Source organism: Cryptotermes secundus, unplaced genomic scaffold, assembly GCF_002891405.2.
Source record: "Cryptotermes secundus unplaced genomic scaffold, Csec_1.0 scaffold1184, whole genome shotgun sequence".
Taxonomy (NCBI): Eukaryota; Metazoa; Arthropoda; class Insecta; order Blattodea; family Kalotermitidae; genus Cryptotermes; species Cryptotermes secundus.
In genome coordinates this window covers 1,087,370-1,101,783 of record NW_019734331.1, presented here as the reverse complement: position 1 = coordinate 1,101,783, position 14,414 = coordinate 1,087,370, and the positions used below count along the sequence as shown (strand labels likewise).

The following is a 14,414-nucleotide window of genomic DNA, read 5'->3' as shown; positions in this document are numbered from 1 at the left end:
ATCAAAATAAAGTCCGCAAGATAACTTTCAGTGCAAACCAAGAAATCAACCAAGAGATATGGCACGAAGAGAGATTTATAAATTAAGAACTGGAAGGAATATGAAAATACGCGACCCTAGCAAGTTTTAGCCCTAAGACAGCAGCAGCAAGCCTATGTACAATCTGATCTAACATGAACAATTCTGCCTTTAGCCCACAGAATGCAATTTATGTGTTTTCCATGATTCTCATAATAAACCACGCTGGTTTTACTAAACAGCATTAACGGGCTGGTCGTCGTAACGGAGAGGCGTTGCCTTTTTTTGTAATGTAGGAAATATATTTCTGGGTAGATTAATACGAATTTTAGGCTGGATGCACAAAGGTAAAGTTAAGAATAATAACGCCCTTGTGCTTAAATAACTAAGAAACTCGTGATGAAAACGTATGAAGAACGGTTGTATAGCTCCACTATTCTTGAACTCGAATTTAGATAGAGGAGAGTGGTCAGCTTCATGCTCCGGCCGCTTTACTTTTGGGTATACAGTCCCGGTACCCATGGAATCGGTCCCAGAGGCGATCTGTGGTTATATAGAAGAGAAAAATCACCCATCGTTGCCGGGAATCGAATCCGGAATCCTCAGCCTCTACTTCATAGCCTGTCACAATACTGACTGACTTATCCTGGAAGCACTAAAGTAAAACACGAGGAACTTCCCGGCGCTACCAGATTTTCTGAAAAGTAGTGGATCTTGAACGGGGTCCACTTAGCCACGTGAGGATAATTGAGTTACTTGAATGGAAAAGTAGCGGCTCCGGTCTAGAAAACCGAAATTGACGACCGTGGGGATTCGTTGCGCTGACCACGTGATACCCTCTATCCGCAAAAGTTTGCACTAACTTCGCCGAAAAGTGGCGGTAGCTCGGTCGGTATAATTCGCTTGCGGACTACAGGCGACGGACTTTATTTTTTTTGTTTGCCTTTGCTTCCCAAATGCTAGATACATACGTTACCGATGTGCTAACTCACCAGGCTTCTGTTCGTATGGTAGCTACGCAGTTTAAGTACATGGTGTGACGCGGACAAAGAACAACTTTACAAACAGCTCATAACTGTAGATACTAGTATCGGTGTATAGGTGACCGTCCCTATACTTGTTCTCGCTGTGTAGTAGCGGTCATGTTTACATGGCGGTCACAGAAAGGAAGGAAACTGAATGCACCCTCAGCGTGCTGAGGAGGCAGGCTCGTTAGGAGGCCGTACAGTATCAGGTTAGAGGGGGCTGTGGTCCAATGTTACATCTTCCTACACGGCGTCAGACTACGGTTTTCAACCCCAGCTGTTAATCGCCATTAAAAAGCAGGCCCGCACATAAAGCAGTTTTTGAGTTACACCTGTTCCTTTGTCTAAGCAATGCTTTGTGAAGGAGTATAGGGGAGGAGACAGACTCAACACGGGATTAATCTTAGCAATCGAAATATGTGAGTGGTCAGCTTTATGCCCAGGGAAGTTGTGCTATTATGCCACTGGCTTATATCGTAGTAATTAGCTACTGACTTGAAGTTATAGTGACGTTAAATACTAAGAACAGGGTTCTGAACACTGAAGATGGAAGTAGTATGTTTCTCCGATGTTAGTAACCACCTAACCAAATCACATCATATCCGAATACATCACGGTCATAAGTTGATAAAATTCTTTATATTTGACAAATATCAGAAGCGTAATGGAATTAAAGCCGTTCACGGTAGTCATGTGATCTAAGGCATGCATTGCCTTCGCTAGCTCAGAAGCCGGGATCGTGGGTTCGAATCCCGCTCAGGGCATGGTTTTCTGTAGAAAACCCTTGCGACGAGTTGATCACCCGCCCAAGGAGCCCTACCGAATGTCTATGATCTAGTAAACCGAAGTGAAACGGAGAGTTTCATAGAGGTAGGCCAAGGCCCAAATTGGAGCTGTAGCGCCAAAGGAAAAAAAAATTAAATTTAACGAATCAGTGCATCATCTATTTAAAAATATTTTCAAACGCCTGCAGTTCAATTAGCAAAAAGTTCTACTGTATCAGATTTTAACTGATTCCGGTTTTACAAAATGTTTAATGTCGGGGTGGGAAGCTACAAAACAATAATTTTATCACTTACGTTGTATGGTTTTAAAAAGTGGTCTCTTACTTTAAGGGACAACATGAAGTAGTGTCCCTGAAAACAAAATACCCAGTAAAGTGTTTCAGTTAAATGAAGATGCAGTTTAGGATGTGGTAACATATAACGTGATTTACATAGGCCAACAAATATTATGAAGGCAATTAAATTATTTAAGACGGACTCTTCGCGTGGCTCGGACGGGGGACACAACGAATGGGTACAGAAGTTTGGAGGGGAATCTCGGAAGATGAGAAATGGAGATAGGAGAATATTGGGAAGATAATTTATATGAACCATGAGGGTTGCGCCATAGCTCTAGCGGTTAGTCGCTGGCTTCCCGGGTTCGATCCCGGGTCTGGTCAAGTAAGATTTATGGTGGACAAAGTGGCGCTGGGGCGGATTTTCTCCCAGTACTTCGGTTTCCCCTACCAAACTTCATTCCATCAAATTCTGCATCATCAAAATCACCCGGGACAGGCTACAATAGGCCTATCAGTGGCCACCGTGCCGAGTGGACCCAGTTGGACTCCACCCCCCACTAAGCGAATTAAAAAAAATTATATGAACCATAAGCGGACGAACTTAGTATAAGATTGTGTCGAATTGTGGGTTTTGGTAATAAATGTATTGAACTTTCGTACTACTGGTGCAAGCCTATGCAGGTTCCTAGCTGATCTCTCCTCATTTACGTTTGGTGAAGGATACAAATTAATAATATGAAGGTCCTTATTATATACCGTATTTACGCATGTATAGGCCGCACATTTTTTGCCAAAAATTGAAGAGGAAAACTGGGGTGCGCCTTATATTCGAAATATTCGAAATCACACTTCATTTAAAAAAAAAATAACGTTGCCAAATTTCGGAATAATTTCTACTCCTGAAATAATATTCCAAGAAAATTATTTTTTCTATAATTTCTGTCTGAAAATTGTGCTGCGGCCTATACATGCGTAAATACGGTATTTTTATCACCCTTCTGTTATGGACTGTTCCTTCTTTCTTAGGTCAAGCAAGAATACATAAATATAGCCTACACATACATACACAGACACACAGACACAGACTTGTATCTTCATACAAATAATTCGTAAGAACAGACTGCAAAAACTTGAGAGAAGCAACGCGTCCAGAGCTTGTTACGCAGTTACCTTGGAAATGCAGACAGAAAACTATGGCCGAGAAGCGTCACTTCCAGATTGCAGGGCTTTGTAGCTGAAGGTTGAGAGGAGGTGGCACTCTCTAAAGTCAGGAGGGACATTCAACCGCAGCCAAACTGGGACCACAGAAGGATGGACGCCCTCATTTCGCGTGACAGTTTTATTGAACTCGATCCAGTATCTCCAGTTTGTAGAAGTGGGCAAGAGAACCGCTCGCGCTGCTCATTCTAGCGGCCGGTGTCCCCAACATGACACCCGAAAGCAGTGGTCTTGCTCTGCAATGGAAATGTAACACTGGTCGTTAATGGGAAACACCCACGCCACCACAAACCTATCTACAATCTGACAAACAAAAGATGCAGTCATATATGTACTTACACAACAATACGGAAGTAACTAAGAAATGACGCAATAGAAACATAGGTTAATCCAGTGTTTTGTAAAAAAGGACATAGCTGATAAACACATAAATGTATGACTGAACGGTTGGACAACAGACATATGAATTAATTAATGAATGGGAGGATGAATGAATGAATAAATAAATACATAAAAGAATGAAGATAAATTTAAATTCTTCTAGGTTTCTGTAAAATGTCACATTACCATCATCATCATCATGGACGACGGGGGGGAAAAAAATGAGCCGCAGCCTTCGTTAGAAGATTCTGCCAGGTCTGAAGACCATATCCGGTTTTCACTTCTTTGGATTTTAGATAAATAATTTTTTACATAGCAAGCTTGTCAGCTTTGCGTCCAACCAAAAACCTGGAGGAACAACTTTTTATGTCTAAGTTCCCCAATGAAAGGGTGACCCGGTTGTAACCCCAGGCACCGTTCCATTTTCGTCGCCTGCTATGACTCGCACTCAGGGCTACGATGGAGGTATTCTAACCCGCCTCCATACGGGACTCTGTAAAAAATGATTGTGATACGTTCAGGACACCCTGGATCGCTCAGTCCGTATAACAAAGGACTAGGAGATGAACGGCCGCGGTTTGATTCCCTTACGGACAAGAAATTATTCTCTTCTCCCCAACATCAAAACTGGATTTGGGGCTCACCCCAAGACTAAATTAGTATATCAGTGTAAGTTACAAGTTTCATTTCTACATAACAGAATGAGAAATTTTCACGTCACCTTTTAAACCTTTGAAGTGTGAAGAACAGATTGAAGGCAGTAGAGAACGTGACGACAACGGTGAGAGACGTTATAATTGCGACGCTGGGAGGGGGTACAGTGGGGTAGAAATTTAATGTTAGAACTGCTGCATGGGAAACATGCACTGCAATGTGAAATATAGGTACGTATTCAGCATTTGCTCTATAGCCGTAGAAAACCATGAGAATCTTAGGACTACCGACTGGTCGCAAGATCTTCCGAATGCATAACGATACAGTATAATAGTCTTCTCAATTTTTTTTATTGTTACTTAAAGAGCAATCAGAATTATCATATTCTATAAGCTACTGTCGTGACATTGGGCTACTGAGCCCGCCTATGGCAGGATGAGGGTCCTTCCACCGAAGGAGCCTCCGTTATTCACTTGAGGTCAATTGGAAGACGTCTGTGTCTTCTTAATAAAACAAACTCCGTGGCTCGAGTCCGCAAGCGAACTATACCGACCGAGCGACCGCCGCTTGTCGGCGAAGTTAGTGCCAACTCTTTGGTCTAGTGATCAGAGTTCCTGCCTACAGATCCAGAGGTCCGGGTTCGATTCCCGGCGCTACCAGATTTTCTGAGAAGTAGTGGGTTTGGAACGGGGTCCACTCAGCCTCGTGAGGATAATTGAGGAGAAATAACGGCTCCGGTCTAGAAAACCCAAATTAACGGCCGTAGGGATTTGTTGCGCTGACCACGCGACGCCCTCTATCCGCTAAAGTTCCCACAGTCTTCTAAATAGTATTTAAAAGATGCGACTCCTACCTCACGGATAACATACTGTGTTTCTACTGAAAACATGTCTGTTTATGCTGCTTTTCTGCTGTCTATCTTTTTTCTCAAGAAAACAATAAAACCCATAAATAACTCTCTGCCCAAAATACTACCAATGTCTTTAAGGTTAAAAGCAGGCGGTACACATAGGAAGCACTAACCATTTCGGTGCTACGAACAAGCTGCCTTGAGACACTGGCCTTGTTTACTTGGATTGTCTACAAAGGTCTGTAATGTCTTTACTCTGCCAGAAGAAGGAAAACTCCTCTGCTGTTTGTTACTGCTCGACTTGTTTGTGAATCAGGCTTACAACTCGCTACGGTAGGACAGTGCTTCAGCTTGAAATAAAACCAGAAGTAAGAGGATGGAACTCTAAAAGAATATCGCCCAGTCTTCTAGAAATTATTCAATGCTTGTAGCTTTGAGAGAGATAATAACAACAGGCTCATCTTGCGAATTATCAGGTAGCCTATTAAGCTTGGGTAACGTCTCCTCAGCGTTCAATTTACGATGCCACTGTGTTCCTTTGCTAATTATTCTGCTAATCCTTCGAGGAAAGCAAGTAAATACAATTTAATGCGGTACTAAAATAATAAACACACAGGCTCACAAGATACATAGGCTTTGAGCGATTCACTGTTTCTATCACCACATCAGACACTATTATCTAAATTCACGTAAAATAAACATGCTAAACCAAACCGCTCATTTTCCAATCTCTGTCTCCAGAATAATTAACTCGCTTTTGAGTCAGATGTATGATAATGTGCAGTGAGGCAAGGAACCGCTACGGATTTAATAAATATTTAATTCTGGTAGGAGTTGGGGTAGCGCAGTCGATATAGCGACTGGCTACGGGATGGAAGACCGAGGGGACAGAGTTCAAGTCCCGGTGGGGATAAGAATTTTCATTTCTCCGCGTCGTCCAGACCGGCTCTGAGGTCCACCCAACCTCCTATCCAATGGATACTGGGGGCTCTTCCCCGGGGGTAAAGCGCCCAGGGCGTGAAAGTGACCACTCATCTCCAACTATAGCCGAGGTCAACAAAATATGATCTATACATACACTCCCCCATACGCCTTCATGGCTTGGTTAAGCACGGGGGCGTCACCTTTAACTTTATTTTGGCAACCACACAGGCTGATAAGAACATTAATCCAGGCGCTCAGAAACGTAATAATTATACTGGCACCTAAATTTGTCGTGTGGTAGCTAACACAATTGTTTTGGTTTCTCGAACACCTCGCAATTTCGAATCTCTGCTAAGAAAGAATGTTCCTACTCCTGTGCAAGTTCCCGAAAGTTAATGATGGGAAAGTACACGGTGATTCACTCCGAAAATGCTCCGAATCAGTAACTGTAAACCACGAAATAATTTGCCGATTCAACGAAATTTGGCGAGCTCGACGATGTGGAGATAACTGTGTTACCGAAGATACTGAAATTTGTTTCGCCCCACTTCGAGATACAGGCCGACACGGCGCTTCGCATTCGTGCGCATCATTCCACCGCGCAACACGGGGAATCACAGACTGAAGCAAATGGCGCGAACCGGCAGGCAGACACCAAGTCAGCGTTGAGAAGTTTTGTTGCCATCCGTGAATTACTGCGTCATTTATAATTATTAATGTTTCTGCTCCTCCGAGTGAATCACCCTGCATTTTAAAACAGGCAGGCCGAACAATCGCTTCATTTCTCACACTTCCCAACTCTAAGTGATTATTTCTCACTTGATGGTATTTGACAAAGCTGGCAGCTGACATAACGTGTCTAAACAACTGAAGAGAACTAGACATGGATGGGAGAATATTATCAGGCTGGGTCTTATGAAAATATGTTGTGAAACTGCACAATGAATTCAGCTAGCTCAGTGGTTCTCGACCTTTGTGGGACCGCGGCCCGGTAAATTCTTATTTTTATAAGCCGAGGGTCCGATACCGGGCCGCAGCCCAGCGGTTGAAAAACACTGAGCTAGCTCATAAAGTGGGGAACTGTAACGTACACGTTAATGAGCCTTCCTTTTCCATAAAAAAGGGAAAATTCTTGACTAGCCGTGGATTTTTCAACATCCCACGAAAGGCTTTACTCCACGGAATTGAATTCATAATTTATTTATCAATGGTTCTACGGCCCTTTGTTGGGCCCTGGTCTCTTCTTCAGTTTCGTAATCTTTCTTACACAGACGGTAGGACTCCCTAGACGAGTGATTAGCCCGTTGCAAGGCCGCTACCTACACACAGGACAACACAAACACAGAATAAAAGTACACAGACATCCACGCCTTGATTGGGATTCGAACCCACGATCCCAGCTTTCAAGCAAGAGAAGACCGCACGGCCACTGTGATCGGCTTGCTCCATGCAATTAGTTACATCTGTTGGCCTTAAACGTTTCATCACATTCTTCCATTAAGCCAAGAACTGATCCAATGACCCTACACATATTTGGCACTCTCTGCACGGAAATGTTGTATTTGGTGCTTAGTGTGCCGTAGGTACAAATTAGCCAATGCGGAAGGAATTCATTTGCAGTCAAAAATCATAACTCAGCAGCTGGTCTCACTTCCGGCGAGTCCGTGAGTTGAATTTGTATGCGAATACAAATGCCATTCCTTCCATTTGAAAAGACGCCAGTCATGTTGGCAGTGATCTTTAGCAGCTGGATTGATTACAGCTTTAACGTTACTCTGTGATTGATTGTAGGGCAGAGTACACGCGGTCGCCCTTTTCAATCAATTACTTACCATGAGTTTGCAGGAAACACTGTAGTTTCACGCACACGTTGTAAGCCGGTAATGGAATTTGAAGTTCTATTTCATTTTATGCCTCAGAATTGATTTAGGAATTGAACTCTGATTTTAGGCACATATATCCCATGTATAGGATTTTAGGATAATTATAAAATATCCATGTAACAATTGTTTATGCCCGTTTAATAATTTCTGAATAAATTTAAGGATTTTAGTTTATGTCGGCCGATCACAGTGGCCGCGCGGGATAAAGCATGAACCACCTTCGTCCGCTCGAAGACTGGGATCGTGGATTCGAATCCCACTCGAGGCATGGATGTCTATGTGCCTTTATTCTATGTCTGCAGAGACCTTAAGACGGTCTGCTTCCCCGTCCAATAAGTCCTACCGTGTATAGATTAAGTAACTGAAAAAGCGGTCAAGGTCCACAAGGGCTGTCAAGCCATAGATATATAGACATTGTATGTCGGTATGAAGGTCATGCAATAGATGTCACCTAAATATTTTATTCCATTATCGAGGTCCGGGACCGAATGTCAGTCCCGATGTTATATGGTCCAATTTTCCTTCCATTAATGACCCTCCTCTGTTACCACAATCCACTGAATTAGATGTTTTATAGCAGCGTAGTTTTCGTCTGTTCTTCTTCTTCTTCTCTTCTGGCGCTCTCTTATATTGTTAACATTTACATTGTCTTGTATATTCTCAGAATGCGAATACTCCCTGAAATCTCAAATCAAATCTCAGAATATGACAGTGAGTTTTATTGGTTCAACTTTTGTCTCAGCAGACATGCGTTCCTTTACAAAGTGTAATACGAGATTTAATATATGATTTTCAAGCGGTCCTTTCCACGACAAGAATTATTTCCTCTTGTTGCGTCTTTAAGTTCCTTAATTTACAGAATGCTAGCACAAGGACCACCTGAGCTTCTAAGATGAACGTGAATAGCGTCATATTGTCGTGAAAATTTTTATGCAACTTCTAACTTAATTCCTTAAATGTGTGAGCTGACGTTCTGAAGTGTTGGGAGGAACAACATTAACGGTCTTTTATGTCTATAAAACTTAATGATGTCATTGCGTTAATTAATAAACCACTGTGCCATGAAGACAAATGGGGAGAGGCGGTTAACTCCATGAAAATTGATCTCAGCATTCTATGGAGATGAGTGCTCAGCTTCATGCCCCGGCCGCTCTATCCCGGTGGAATTTGCCCCCGGTACCTATTGTAAACACTCGTCCAAGGAGTCCTACCGTCTGTGTAAAAAGGATTACGAAACCGAAGAAGAGGCCAGAGCCCAACGAAGGGCTGTAGGGCCATTGTTGAATGAATGAATGAATGAATGAATGGCCTATGGTAAAGGAAGCTGGGCGGGTCCAAGAAGTGGGTCTCGAAGTTGTGGAAAAGCGAAAAATTTTGCTTCTGCCTGAAATTGAAAGCCTGCCGTCCAGCCCGTAGACCACGCCATAGCGACAGTGCTATTTTTTATGCCTAAGAGTACATACGTATGTTTTTAACGTGTGTACAAACTCAAACCCTGTCTCTGAAAAAAAAAGAAACCAATTTCAGTATTTTTATTTCCAAATCCTATTGATCTGCTTGCCGGTCACGGTAGCGGAGCGGTATAAAGCATGTACTGTCTTCGCTCGCCGGGATCGTGGGTTCGAATCCCATACAAGGCATGGATGTTTGGTGTGTGTATTAGTTTATTATGTATTTGTGTTGTCCTGTGTGCAAGTAGAGGCCTTGCGACGAGCTGATCACCCGTCTAAGGAGTTCTACCGTCTGTAAAATGATCATGAAACTGAGAAATTAGCCCTATGCTCCACAGTGGGAGCAAGAGGAGAGAGAACAAAATGAACCTTACAAACAAGTGAAAGTGCAACCAATAACATAAGTTGAACTTTAATTCACGAACTTTTAACCAATAATAATAATAATAATAATTAAACTAGTTAAAAAAGAACTAGACACAGTTGTGAGCGTAATTAAAATGAGACTGTAAAAACAAGTGAAAATGTAACCAGTGACATGAATTGAACTTCGATTCATGAAGTTTTAACTTTTAACAATTAAATTAGAATAATAATTTTAACCTGTCTTTTATAAAAAGAACTCGATATATTAGTGAGCGTAAATCTGGATAAGATACAGGGTCGAGTGAGTGAAAAGTGAATGTGACCACGTGTAATTATACTGCCGTGTTCATACACCTGAGGATGACCTCTTGAGGTCGAAACATGTGGTGATAATAAAAAACGTGTTGTGTAGTCGGTAAATTCACTCTACTATTAATTAAACACACAACAGGATGCAAGAAACGATTAAAACAAAATGATCTGCTTATGAACTTACTTCTGTTGGAAGCCTCTACATGTCTAATTAACGAAATTTGTTAATTCTGATCGCTTAGATATGTCATAATTTACAGGCACATAATTACAAAGAAATGCACTAAAAGGAGTGGATCATCAGATTATAGTAACGCAGCATGAAAAAAATGAATTGTCATAAAATATCTGTTTCAGAGCTCGTGCATTTGTTACCCCAGTTACAGTTCATGCGAATCAATTCCTGATCTTGCAAAAACCAGAGATGTGAGAGAGAACTCTGTGCGGGATTCTTATGGCGTCCTAATTTCGTTGTCGGAGTACTAACGTTGGGTTTGCAGCGCCCCGGGTTATAGCAGGGTTTATAGTCTCCCTAGTACAGAGGCGAGAGACGCAAGGGTAGGAGCGATTAAACTTGTGACATGCTGCAGCTGAAGACTGCCATATGCATTTCAATTTCGCAGGCTGGAATCTATTGTGTCCTGCCTTTCATTTCATAATTCTTCTCAGTGCATAACTAGAAACTTCAAATCTTGTTATCCACAAGGTACTCCTTAACACTTACCTATAAAGGATGGGTTGGAATGGCTGCGCCATAGCTCAACCGGTTAGTCGCTGGCTTCCCACCGCGGCGGCCCGGGTTCGATCCCGGGTCTGGTCAAGTGGGATTTGTGGTGGATAAAGTGGCGCTGGGGCAGGTTTTCTCCGAGAACTTCGGTTTCCCCTGCCAATCTTCATTCCACCAATTGCTTCACAATCACACTCACCTATCATCTGGGGCTGGTAAAATAGGCCAGAAGTGGCCGCAGTACAAGGGACTTAGTCCCACCCCACTAGCAACAACAAAAATGGGTTGGAAGGAGAGAAAGAATGAAAGGCGTAGTTACAACATTCCGGTTGGAAAAACTATTCGGTTCAAAACAGTTTGGAGACAGGGGCGCATAAAAAAGATCAATATTAAAACATTCATTTCACATATACTTAATTCTTAAATGCAATTTACTATCTAGTCACCTTTCCTCACTACATGTTTCGACCATATACGGCCATCATCAGGTGTCTTCTATCTTGCTAAAATTATTGCACTGTATGTCAAAATTACGTACTACGGATGAATGAGATATTTCATAATTAAAATAAATTGGCCTTAATTAAAAGTAATTAATTAGCATCCCAGTGTTTTTCTTGTGGTAGTCGTCCATTCTTTTAAAAAATATTTGCTTGAGTATCCCTTGTTTTGGATGTATTTGAGCAAAATTCCCTTTGCGGCGTGGGTATTATGCGTGTTATCTGTGCGGATCCTCAATTATCCTCATGAGGATGCTTGGAACCCGTTCCAAACCCACTACTTCTCAGAAAATCTGGTAGCTCCGGGAATCGAACCCGGGAACTCTAGGTCTGTAGCCAGGAACTCTGACGACTAGACCACAGAGGAGGTCATACTAATGTAAATGGATGCTTAAATACAAAATTAGAAAATATATGTGAATAGGTTCCAGTAACGATCCTTCGGGAGGGTTAGTCTTAGTTACTTAACGCAGAGAATTTATTGACCCTCTGCTCAAAAAAAAATTAAAATATTCATGAGAATCTTACGAAAAATATGTATAAAAACGAGGATGTCAGTGCCAAGCTTCTTCATCATTTCAACGCAGAGATTGTATGAAGAGTTCTGTCTTCTGAGATACAACGCCGTGTAGTCCGTTGAAAGTCAACAGATGTTTCGGAGAAACGTACCGCCTCCGTCTTCAAGGTCCAAGGATAAGCTAAGTATAAAACTAGCACTAAACAGGTAACAAGCAGAGATGCTTCATACTCGTTTCATTCTTGACCTATTCTTATACCCTGAAGATGAAGGCGAAATATTCCTGCATAACATCAGTTGAATTTCAACGTACTACACAAAGTTATATTGCAGAAGATAAAAGTCTTTATAACCACCGCTGTGAGAACCTCAGTTCTAGAGAGAGGTTATATGATTGTGTCGTGGGAACCTTGGAGACGGGAGCAATCCTCGGACCCGCGTGTGTCTGTCTTTGACGGTAAACGCAAACATTGTAAAAAAAAAGACCCTCCATCCCGGAGCCAATTTCCCTCCTAGCATTCCCATCTCAGCGCTGGGAAGTTTATTCAGAGCGGATATTCACACTGCTACATTCATCGCCACTCAAATATCGGTAATTGTTCTAATCTGATTGTAGGAATCATTGCATTGGACTTAGGATTAAGACTGAAATTTAGGATTAGGTTTATATATCTGAAATTGAATATGGAATATATGGTGAACAGGTTGACTTTGCGAATTTTTCCACTGTTATTCTCATATTTTTAATTCATACATTTCTATTATTCCTAAGTAATCTTAGCAGTATATATCGCCCAAGAATCTACAGTTCCACTCTGAAGAGAGAAAAAGCACGTTTCTCTGAAACGTCCGTGAACATATGTTAGGTTATACAACGCCAAATTCCAGAAGACAGTATTCTTCCTTGTTGCCGTCATGAGAACCTCAGATATCAGTAACTGGTACTGAAGATTATTAATTGCCAATAAAAATCCGTTCTTGCATAATTAATTTATTATAATTAAATGCTACGTTGCATAGGTTTAATTATTATTTAATCTACATTTTATTATTATTATTATTATTAGAGGGGGTGGGTTTCCCATGCACCGTGACTAATAGTCTATTGTACGTCCCCCTTTGATATTCTACCAGTCGCCATACCCTACCGGTACTGGTGCATGCTATCAGCCCCGTTCAGCCAACGAGGTCGGCCCTCGGTACCTGATACTTCCCCCATCTACCAGAGGTATTGGAAACTACTTGGGCGGGAAAATTGCCTAATTTTGCTCAGAGGTCTCCTAGAGACATGAGGATTTTTACGTGACGTAAATCTACGACACGGGACCCATGGCTTAAAGTCCCTCCCGGAGGACTTGTTCCTTAAAAATTCCACGACCTCCGCCGGGTTTGAACCCGCGTACCTTGAGTCATGAGGTGGGAACGTTACCCTTAGACAACGTAGGCCACTTAATCTATATAGATATACAGCATATCAAAGAACGATTCAAATTAAATATTTATGTTATCAATCTTCATGAAAATTATGAAACAGAAGTTGTAACAGGACGGAAGCAGGGAATTTAAAATTCCCAGGTGTTAGGATCAAATTCAGTACCAGATTTAACCAAACTGTGTGGAACGATTTCGGAAATGACACACGAAAACTATTCGCCAGACAGATGGGTAGATATTATTCTCTCATTATACGCTTATTTTTACTCTCAGAGCAAGAGAATGCTCAGTTGACGATTAATCCCTCCAATGTTACGAAAGTCAATCACACCAGAGAACAAACAAACAAACCCTCTAAAGAGGAAATACGCTTCAGATAATTCATGACACTCGTGAACAAAAGAGAATATCGCATGTCCTCCCAAGATCGACTGAAGAGCAGTGTAGGCTGCAGCCACAGCTGTGAGGTTCCCTCGTAAGATGCTAAATCCGCTTGCATATCATCCTTACGGGTTATACAACGCTAGAGCGTATCTGATACCATAACTTGTAAGCAGAAAGCCGCAAGAAACTGCTTTATCCTGCATCTTAGAAGCGAGTTTCTCAGCTGCGTCCTCTAATGTCGGGTTGCTATGACGCGGGGGGTTAATAATGCGTTGTTTAATTCATGGCTCCTCTGGCACAATTTCCAGTCCGACAGCACACTCATCTCCGTGGTTTGTCTTAGAGTCCCTCTAGACTAGGAGCTCATGTTTCTAGTGTAATTCTCCCGTATACACACCACAATCTTCCACATTCTCTTACATTCGAGACTTATTCAAATCCCGTTCAGTGCTGTTTAGAAATAATTATCTTCTTGCAGTATACGATCTGAGGCCCCCTGAGATTCTCCTCAAACTACAATTGTTTAATTGCCAATTAGCTTCCACGTACGTTGTACTGACTTGTTGGAATTTTAATATAATTTCTTTATATGGCAGGCGTGGATAAAACAAGAAACGCAAAAAATATTTTTGCAGGAAAATTTGAAAATAAATTTTCATGAGATGAAACAAGCAATGAAATTCATTTTCAATTTTTTTTTTCGTTGG

General features: G+C 41.8%; 1 long non-coding RNA gene across 1 annotated transcript in view; it reads right to left on the bottom strand.

The window, feature by feature from the left end:
- LOC111868693 overlaps positions 1-14,414 on the bottom strand; it is a 391,614-nt gene that overhangs the window by 5,147 nt on the left and 372,053 nt on the right. Inside the window, exon 5 of the long non-coding RNA XR_002843546.2 lies at positions 3,277-3,560. This is a non-coding gene — a long non-coding RNA (uncharacterized LOC111868693). The remainder of the gene's footprint in view (positions 1-3,276; positions 3,561-14,414) is intronic.